The following is a 9,350-nucleotide window of genomic DNA, read 5'->3' on the forward strand; positions in this document are numbered from 1 at the left end:
CCCGTGAGGCGGGTGCCGGGCGGTGGGGGGTAACCGCTTCCCCTCCTTGAGGCGGCGGGGCCGCCCCTGCGGCGGCGCTTTCCCCGGGCGGGCGGGCGGGGAGAGGCGCCGGGCCGCGCCCGGAGCGGGGGGCGGTGGGTGCCGCGGCGTGGCTTCGGAGCCGCTCTGGGGGCCGCCTCGCGGGCGCGGTACGCTCCGGGCCCCGGCCCGCCGCCTCCCACCCCCGCCTGCCTCGGCCGGAAGCGGCGAAGTGTCTGTGGCCGCGGTCCGTGGATCGGTCTGCGGGCCCCCTGCGGAGCTGGGGCGTGGGCAGCGCCGGGAGCGGGACCTCTGACGTGAGGGGTGATCCCGGCTGGCAGGGGTTGCTAGTGGCTGCACCCCCGTTCGGTGCAGTGTCCGAGCACCTTAGTACAGCACTGATGTGTTGGTCCCTCCTCTTTTGGGTTGTCTGGCTCCCACCCGTACCACCATTCCACAGACACTCCAGGCTGGCCACAAGTCGTGTCTCTGTGTCTCTCACATGCTTTATGAAGGTGTTGTCCTTGAAGTTACTTGAGGCAGGCAGTGAGGCTGGTCTTCATTAAACCTCAAAGGTGAGAAAGCCAAGTCATGTCGGATGATGTCCAGTCTCCTCTGCATGGCAAGTGTCTGCATCTCATTTGGTAAGTTTCCACCTTTCTCACGTTATTCAAGGCATTCTTCCGTGGCCTCGTGGGAGACATCAAGGTCCTGAAAACCACACCATCCCACTGAGGTCACGCACCCACTCCCCTTGCACCTCCATGGTCACTGCATTAGTCAGATAGCAGTACCCACTCTGGAAGCGTGGTCACCCCTACACAGGGCTAAAGGGACCTCTGGGGCACTCTGCCTGGATCTTCCCAGGAGGTTGACCCAAGTGGGGCTCTACCTTTAGAGACTGGTCTGCTGATAGGGGGTCATTGCCTGGTATTACTTTTCTTTCTGCTTACCCATTTCCACCCTTAAACACCTCAGGACAGATGCTACACTGCTGCTGGCTCTCGCTGTGGTTCACTGACTTGTGTGTGCACAGCTCACATTGCTCTTTTGCCATGCCACTGAGTTTCCTGTTGTTTGGCATTCACTGCTATCTTATCCCATCGTGAGACATCAAGATATGAGAATGCAAAACTAAAAATGGAAGGGACACATTCCCTAACAATTAAAAAGCACCTCTGTTTCAGAGCCATGGTATCCACTCAAGGCAGAACATTTCAGGGGGTTAAAAGTTTTCTCTGTCATCTCACCTCCTTTTTTTTTCAATACGCTGTTTTACTGCCACCCATTCCGACTGTACCGCACATTTCTGTCCTCCTTCTGTCTATACCGACGTCAGACCTCTGCCAGTCCAGCCTCACCAGTGGCTACAGAGCCTCTGTAGAAGACTGCTCACCACGCCATGCCAGGATGTGGCAGGGCTCTGGCAGAATTCTGTTGCATGAGCAGGAAAAGATCCAGCAGCCAAAAGAAATGGCACCAACAGCTCACCTGCTCGGCGGCACAGTCACTCTGCTGACAGTCTCGTCAGACGCTGATTTGTGTCAGTGTTGGCACTGCCTGGGCAGAAGTTGTCTGGCATGCAAAGATTTCAGTGAATAACTGCACACCTTCCCACCTGCCAGAGCCCTGATGGAGAGACAGGACGGGTGAAAAGACAAAGGAAGAAATCCCAAATAAGCATTCTTTCAGGGAGTGTAAAATAAAGAGATCTCTTCAGAACAAATGACTTTTTCAATAAACTCAGCATTATGATTCTTGGTTTTGGAGGGACTTGGAGAGAGACACCCAATTCGTGCAAAATACAAGTTTTGGAAACAAATAACTGGCATCTATTGAGGCGAGGTACAATGCAAAAGCATGGGCTGCCAGGAGACACGCAGATGTTCTGGATGAGAGTTTTTAATTTATCCAAAATGTGTTTGATGCAAGTGAGAGCAGTTCCTGCAAAAGCACTGATTGTGCCTGCATCTACAAGGACACACACATCCCACCCCAAAGGCTAAATTTTAATTAGCAACATTTTCTATATAATTTAGAGCAGGCTTTGCAGCCCAAGATTGTGACCATGCTGATAAAATCCTGCCTTTTAAGCTCTACCATCAGCTAGAATGAGACGAAGAAGCAGCTTCCCTGCTGCTGGGGGATTCCTTCACTGGGCAGATCTGCTGAGGGAGAGGGTGCTGTGCATGACATGCTTCCCCACAGAAAACATCGTATGCTTGCATGTGTAAAATGCCCAATTCTGGAACCATAATCCCATTTAACCTTGCAAAATCTGTAGGCCACTTACTCTTTAAACACCTTGCAAAGCCTACAGAATCTTTCCTTGCCCTTTTCATAGTCTAAAAGATCTTGAGACGGTCTTCAAAGGTCTCCCTGAAGCCCCAGGTATTTTCACTGATTTTAGCAATGTGCTTAGATAGATTTTTCCCTTTCCAGCAAAATTAGCCAGCCATGCATGTACAGAAAATCCTTCTGTAGCCGCACACTTCACAAGCTTACTGAAATAATCCACTGCACATGCTCAATCGCAGTTTTCAAAGGTTTATAACTCAGTCAAATCAAAACTAATTTCTTCTCGAACGAGCAAATACATGTCTACTTCAAGGAAGGCTACTTCCATGTCAGACTTCATTTTTCAGCCTTCTGCTGATAAAGTTACAGAAATGCTCCAAAAAGGCTGTAAGAACCTACTTAGCTCGAGAAACACTTTTTTTTTTTTTTTCTTCACTCTCCTGATATTCTGAACTGGCTGAACCAGTTTTGTTCAAATCTTTCCAAAATATTCACGTTTGGACAAAGTGCCAATCCGGCAGATTTCATCCTGAATCATTTATATTTCAGAGACCACAGAAAACAGAGAGGTTTAGAATGGAAAATGTTACATTGCTTTAACTCTAGGAAAAGCTGCCTGTTCTATTACAATGCATTTGCATGCACATACCTCTTTGCCTCAAAAGTCCTAACGTGTTTAGTCAGCAAAGCAAACCCCCTCCCCAAAAAAAAAGCACTTCAATTAAAGGAAAGAATTCAAGAAAAATGTAAGATATTTTTAAATTATTTTCCAGTGTATTTCAAAAGAAAATATTAGCATATTTCAAGAGCAGCGTTGCTAGAATGATTCACAGAATATAAATGCTTCTGTATCAACCACAGCCTTTTAAACAAAAGAGAGCTCAAGCATGTGAGAGTACAAATAGGAGTGAAATTTGCAGAAGGAATCATCCAAACTTTGCCTTTGATCTGTAATGCAGACACCTAGATTCGATGGGCCAAATTCTGATCTATTTAGCTAGGGTGTAAACCAGAGGGAATTTCACCCAATTTATTTAAGAGCGCATATAAAATGAGACACAACCACGACCAGAGTCTAATTCAGAGTGTTAGTGTTCATCTTCTCCTAAGTAAAGACCACAAAAGTTACTCATCCTTTTCTGGAGTTAAATGACCTAGTCAGAGGTGAACAAATCCTCCGGCAGTGCGAATGGAAAGTAGTCCTCACCTTTAGGAATAAGTGAGTCAATCCTTTACTCATGCAAGCAATCTTGTCCTTGCAAAGACAGGAAGGAGGATTTTCAGATCAGGTCTAAAACACAGAAAATAGGTTTTAAAAACTGTAAAAGGCAAAAAATCTGATGAAGGTGCCTGAACCTCTTTGATACACAGAAGATAACATGTTGCTGATCCAGTTCAGATTACATTCTTTCAAACGTATGCAGTTATGTCAGAAAGTGTATCATTCCTCCTCTCTCATGAGAAAAGTTCCTCATTAGCCTAATATAAGATGTTTTATAACATAGAAATCACGCATTAACGTGAAATTTAAAATACATCTGTGTGGATATAGGTTTATTAATGCCTTGAAAGCTTGCGCTGAGTACTCAGCCCGAACCGAGTTTGTGTTTGTAGTGAAAGATCCTGATCCTGCAAACGTTTATGCAAATGTTTAACTTCATTCAGTGCGTATTCCCATTGGAGTCAGTCAGACTACTCAGACGTTTAAAATTATATGCTCATGGCTGAGTACTTGCAGGATTAAAGGTTAAGTGCAGCTAGCAGGTCTGAAAATCTATGTGGGTGTTTTGCAATTCCTCACTGCACAGTGGTAACAATGAGAAACAGACTACCTCCTCAGCTAAAGACTTGGGAGTCAACATGTCCTTTCCCATCTGTTTAGATGCCAAGAACTATGTTTGTTTAATTTTTCAGCACAGTTTCTGATGCTACCCAGAGTAGGCAGACGTGCTGGCAATAGCATTTGAAAGTGGCTCACTTCCAGAAAATCTTGTTACCCTCCAAGAATGTTTTTTGAGCTGTTAAAACCCCAAGTAGCAAATATTGTATCATGCACATTTTACCTTGAAAATAGCACGTCACCCTGCCTGGGCTGTACAGGGTTTGCCGTGACAGGTCTGAATGCATTCAGGCCTTTTAGAACTAAAGTTCTCTCGTGCTAGACTTTGATATCAAGAAGGTAGTATCTTCACTTTTAAAGCATAAAGCAATGGCTGTTTCCTCTGATAGCAGCTTTTTTGTGCTGTTTCCCCATTAGAAATCGATCAACACATTATGTCATGTGATGCAGATATTGTGAACGCTGCATTTTCTCACAAAGGTTTGCAGTATCAGCTTAAGCCCTTGTGCTTCCAAGACAAATGATCCAAATCTGGAAGCCCTTCCTCTCTATTAAATAAAGTTCAATGTTCAACATTCCTTGGAGTTGCTCAGTTCTCTAAAGAGAGGAAACAGATTCTTTTCCTATGGGTGGTGAAGACAAAGAAAGAACAACTCAGCCTTTGGTAGGCCTCCCGCTAAAGATGGCAGAAGCCAGTACAAACTGCAGTCCCATTGCCAACTATTCTTCCCAAGCTGAGTCATTTAGCGTGTTGGACTGAACCTCAGCAGCACACAACAAACCTCTTGCGGCATTCTGTAGGCCGATGATCGGATTTCAAAATGTGATACGGCTCAGAAGCATCTCTCACAGGAGAGCGATGATAGATGAAAGAGAGAATCGGCTGCTGAAACAGTGACCTCACCTTTGATTGAGGTAATTTGATGCCCCTTCATTGCATTTATCTGAATTCTGAGGCTCATGCTGGATCCTTCATAGCTGCCAGGAGTGGTGAAGACTGATGATCTACTGTCTGAGACAGGTCAGGAAATTCCATCCTTCCCTCTTGAGCAAGACTGCGTTGCAGTGGTGCGCAGCTGTAGTCCCGTAAGTCATTGGAGGCTAGGGGTAAACACTACCTGCTAATGCATAATACAAACGTCTGTTTTTGAGCAACAAAGACAAATGTGAACACATCACACAATGGTACTGTAATCTCGACTGGTACTTGGTCTATTCAAACTCATAATGTAGGTCAGTAAGGCTACAGCCAAGTAATTTGAGGCTATCTATCTATGATACAGCTTTGCTACAGCAAAATACAGCTAAATTAGCCTACAATAACATTCCTGGAGATCAAGAAAGAGGTTTCTCCAAATCAGAGTGTTCTACCAGAAGCAGGTTTTGCTTATCTCTTTAAATAAAGTATTTCCTGGCTAATTGCACCATCGTCAGCTCACCACAGGGAATGTAAGGGAAAGGGGAAAAGAACAAAAGTAGAGAGGAATGAAGGAGAAGTGGTAGGAAGGGAGGTGAGAGTACAAGGAAGCAATATAGGCCTTTGCCTTTCAAAGATACTGCACCATATTCAGAGTGTCTCTCTGCAGTGTCTGAATTGGAAAGACTGATACCTAGGTATTGCAAATGCTTCTCTGCAGTGACTGTATATGATTCAGAGGGGGAGAGAGAGAAAAAAATCTTTCCTTGCTATAAAATATTTTATTTTCAGCTGGACAGCAGAAAGCATCTCCTTACATCTTCCCCACTTCCCTTACAGTAAGAGTTAAATAAAATTGCTTTCAGCCTGAGACATGGAAAGCAGGTCTCCAGTTTTCTGGAGAAGCATCCTAATAACTGGCAATGATAAGGTGCCATAGTGGACATGCTGAATACAGCTTAGATATCTTTGAATAAGCTTTTTTTTAAAAAAAAAAATATCATTCTTCTGTGTTCATACTGTTGGCTCCCACTCAGATGCACACAGTGGAACCCGTGCCTCCAAAGTGGTATGCTGCCTATAGCAACCCATCCATGCTATTCCTCCTGGACACAGCGCAGCCTGACAGTCAGCAGTGCTGTACACCCCCAGAGACTCCCCTGCGCCGGGTGAAGGGCACCACTCCCCACACACCTGCTTTAGTACCGTGTCTGCTTTTTGCATTACAACTGTGGCTAAACAAACTCCAGTGAGGTATTTTTATCAATGCTATAGATTATACTCTCGGATATTGCTCAAAAGTATTTTGCACTGTGCAATGAAAAGTAGTTTTTTTTCACGCGGCATATATATCATCGATAAATATGTTACTTTATCATGTCCATTTGCATATTTGCCAATTTGCAAAATTTGATGTTTGGATCCCACAATCATGATAACAAATTACACAGGTCTTCTGTATCACACTCAAGAGCATATTTCATGTAAGAGGGAAAAGAGATGCTCACAGCTATTTCAGTTCACATACCCTCTAGAAGTCATATATTGATTTCTCCCAAATTTAATCTTTCAGTGCTTTGGAACAGACAGTAAATAGGCTCACTTACCACAGGGGATGGAAACTGACCCCGTTTGTAGTCTTCATGACCCTTTTGGCTTCAAACCTTTATCATCATCTGTTGAAATCATGAAAGATACTATTTCTGAAAACAGGGCCAAAACCAGCAAATCTGGAGAAATTAGTTTTACACTGTTCCTCTTCCAACAGAAGTAGCCAGATCCACCCTCTGTGTAACACGGCTGAACCACAATGAACTTGGCCCTGACGCCTGTCACACAAATAAAATCATTTGAAAGAGAAACTGGGATTGCCCTGCAGAGACCGTGTAGTTTCCATCCTCTTTGTTCTTTCAAGAGTTTCAGGTAGAGGAGCGGGTGTTTTCTTCCAAGAAGTCAAACAGCAAATAAAATAACTTTCCATCCTGTTTCTGTAAGCTGAAGGTCTGTGGGTTTGTGAACTGAGGTTAAGATCCTTTTTCCTTTCTCCTTACCAGAGTGTTGCTCACTGTTTTCTCTAGTTTTCAAAACTATTTCTGAACTGAGAGAAACATGCACCTGTTGGAGAGATGGTCAAATAACGATTTTATTTTTACTTGTAAAATAGATTCTTCCAGAACATACAGGTGTAAATGAGGCCTTCCCTATTGAAGTAACATTTTTGGGCTCAGGAATTCCCCAGCAAGGTCATTCCTTCCATAAGTCCAAGAGAGATATTTTGCCTGATTGTCATCTCACATGCACTGGTGTAAATTGGGAGTAACTCTATAGAAGGCTGTGTCACTACAGCAGGCTAAAACTGATGTAAGTTGAGAAAAAGAAATAGGTTTTTCATATAGCTCCTTTTCTCACTGAAAGGTGGTAATACACAGTGGAGGAAAAAAAAAGGCGTTTACACAGAGTAGTGCACTTCTACGAACACTTTGCACAGAACAGCCCTAAAAACTGTCACCACCGGAGACTTTGTGCATGGTAATGCTCACAGGGCCACTGCCAGCCCCAGAGGCTTCTGTGAAGGAAGGGGGGGTGGCAGAGGAGGCAAGGGTAAGGAAGGCATGGGAAGAGGAAGAAGAAGAGGAAGAGGAAGAGGAAGGGAGAATCAGAAAAGACAGGGCATGCCCTCTGCTTGGTTATGTATGGGCATAGACTGGTTGTGTCAGGAAGCCCAGCATGAGGGACACGCCTTTGCACCGTAGCCTCTCACGCATCACTTGTTAAGGAGGGGAAAACCCCCACATTTTAGGTAATGCTTCCTGCTGTGATGCTGGGAATAGAAAACTCTGTGAAGCTGAACAAGAAAAACTCTGTTTCTAGTATCACATCTTTGTAAGCAGCACTTCTGCTGTACACTTATTTTTCTTTCGTGCTGCCTGAGTCATCCCCTCTAGATGGATGTCCCAGGACGGTCTTACAGGAACAAACATCCTTGGCTGTACTGCGCAGTATAAAACATTTACCAGCCATTCTTTGTGTGTCCTTGTTTCAGAAGAGCTCACTAAATACTTGCCTAGGGACACAGATGTACCCGCAGAGGTGCAGCGTGACAGTGGCGAGACAAATGTGCGAACACAATATTGACCTTGGCGGTCGTACGCCATGTGGAGCACCAGCTGAAATCCTAGCCGTCCACCAGCAGAAATCCTGCCTTTAACCAGCGCAGCCCCTGCCAAGCCTAGCAGTGTCTCACCTAAACCATTATTTGTCTGAGTCACCTGCCCTTTCAGGATCCTGCACGCTACGTGCCCTGGAGCAGTTGAGACCCAGAGCTCCGGCTGACGAGAGCGCAGAGCACACGGCAGCTCAACACTACAGACGCTGTCGCACCTGAAGGCAAGGTTCCCATCAGGAACAGGGCCGTGTCACTGCGCGTGAGCCAGGCACACACCTACACACTGCAGAGAAACCCTGTACTTAAGAAATTTATCTCCCCGTGCTCCCACGCTTCCCCAGGGCTCTGTCAAGCCACTGGTAGAGGATTTCAGCCAGAAAAAACCCAACATCCTCTGTGCTTGGGTGTCATGGTTTTCCCTCCTTTCTGATGGGACCTTGCTAGGGGCTGGATGTGATGGGAAGCCTCACCTGCTGCAGGACCACTGTTAGCATTTATCTTGCTCTTTCCTGCTTCTATTTCAGTTTATCAGCTTCACAGAGTTTGTCTGTCTTCCTGGTAGGCAGATTTCTTTCAAATTGGATGAAGGGCAGTGTGTTTTCTTGCTACAATTAATCACATGTTTTCTGGCATGTGACTAAATAACAATAATTAACCCAGCAGTTGCAGTTTCCCCGGGTTAGATCACGATGCTCTCTGCTGGCTCTCCAAAGCACTTGCTCGCTGTCTGCACTGCTTTCTTGGCTAGGTTACCTTCAGCGTACTATGTGCTTGAGTAACAATAATAAACAGGAAAAATAAGGCGGTTCATAAGATTATTATTTTAGTTAGATTTTCTGTTCTAAAAGCCAAAAAAACATCAGCAGGCCCAATACACTAAGGAGAACTGTTTATTCCCTCTACTTGCTAACACATTGAGCTGTTGTATAGCTATATCAAAGAATTTGATGGGACACCAAATTAGTTCAGGATCCCACTGGTACTTCAGCTGCTGAATTTGATCAGCTGTGATCTCATGAGCCATCAGCTTATGAAGAGAGAGAGAGGAAAGATGGGGAGTTTGCATGTGAAAGACCTGAACAGATTCAGATCTCGAGCACTTGTCTGGGTCA

The 9,350-nt window shown here is 45.0% G+C and overlaps 1 long non-coding RNA gene across 1 annotated transcript; it reads right to left on the reverse strand.

The window, feature by feature from the left end:
• Nucleotides 1-295: 295 nt before the first annotated feature.
• Nucleotides 296-8,132, reverse strand: LOC129204276 (uncharacterized). Its single transcript, XR_008576311.1, has 4 exons — nucleotides 5,061-8,132; nucleotides 3,524-3,607; nucleotides 1,510-1,647; nucleotides 296-729 (listed from the first exon to the last, which is right to left on the reverse strand). It is a non-coding gene; the product is annotated as an uncharacterized LOC129204276 (long non-coding RNA).
• Nucleotides 8,133-9,350: the final 1,218 nt, after the last annotated feature.

The sequence above is a fragment of the Grus americana genome, chromosome 3, assembly GCF_028858705.1.
Source record: "Grus americana isolate bGruAme1 chromosome 3, bGruAme1.mat, whole genome shotgun sequence".
Taxonomy (NCBI): domain Eukaryota; kingdom Metazoa; phylum Chordata; class Aves; order Gruiformes; family Gruidae; genus Grus; species Grus americana.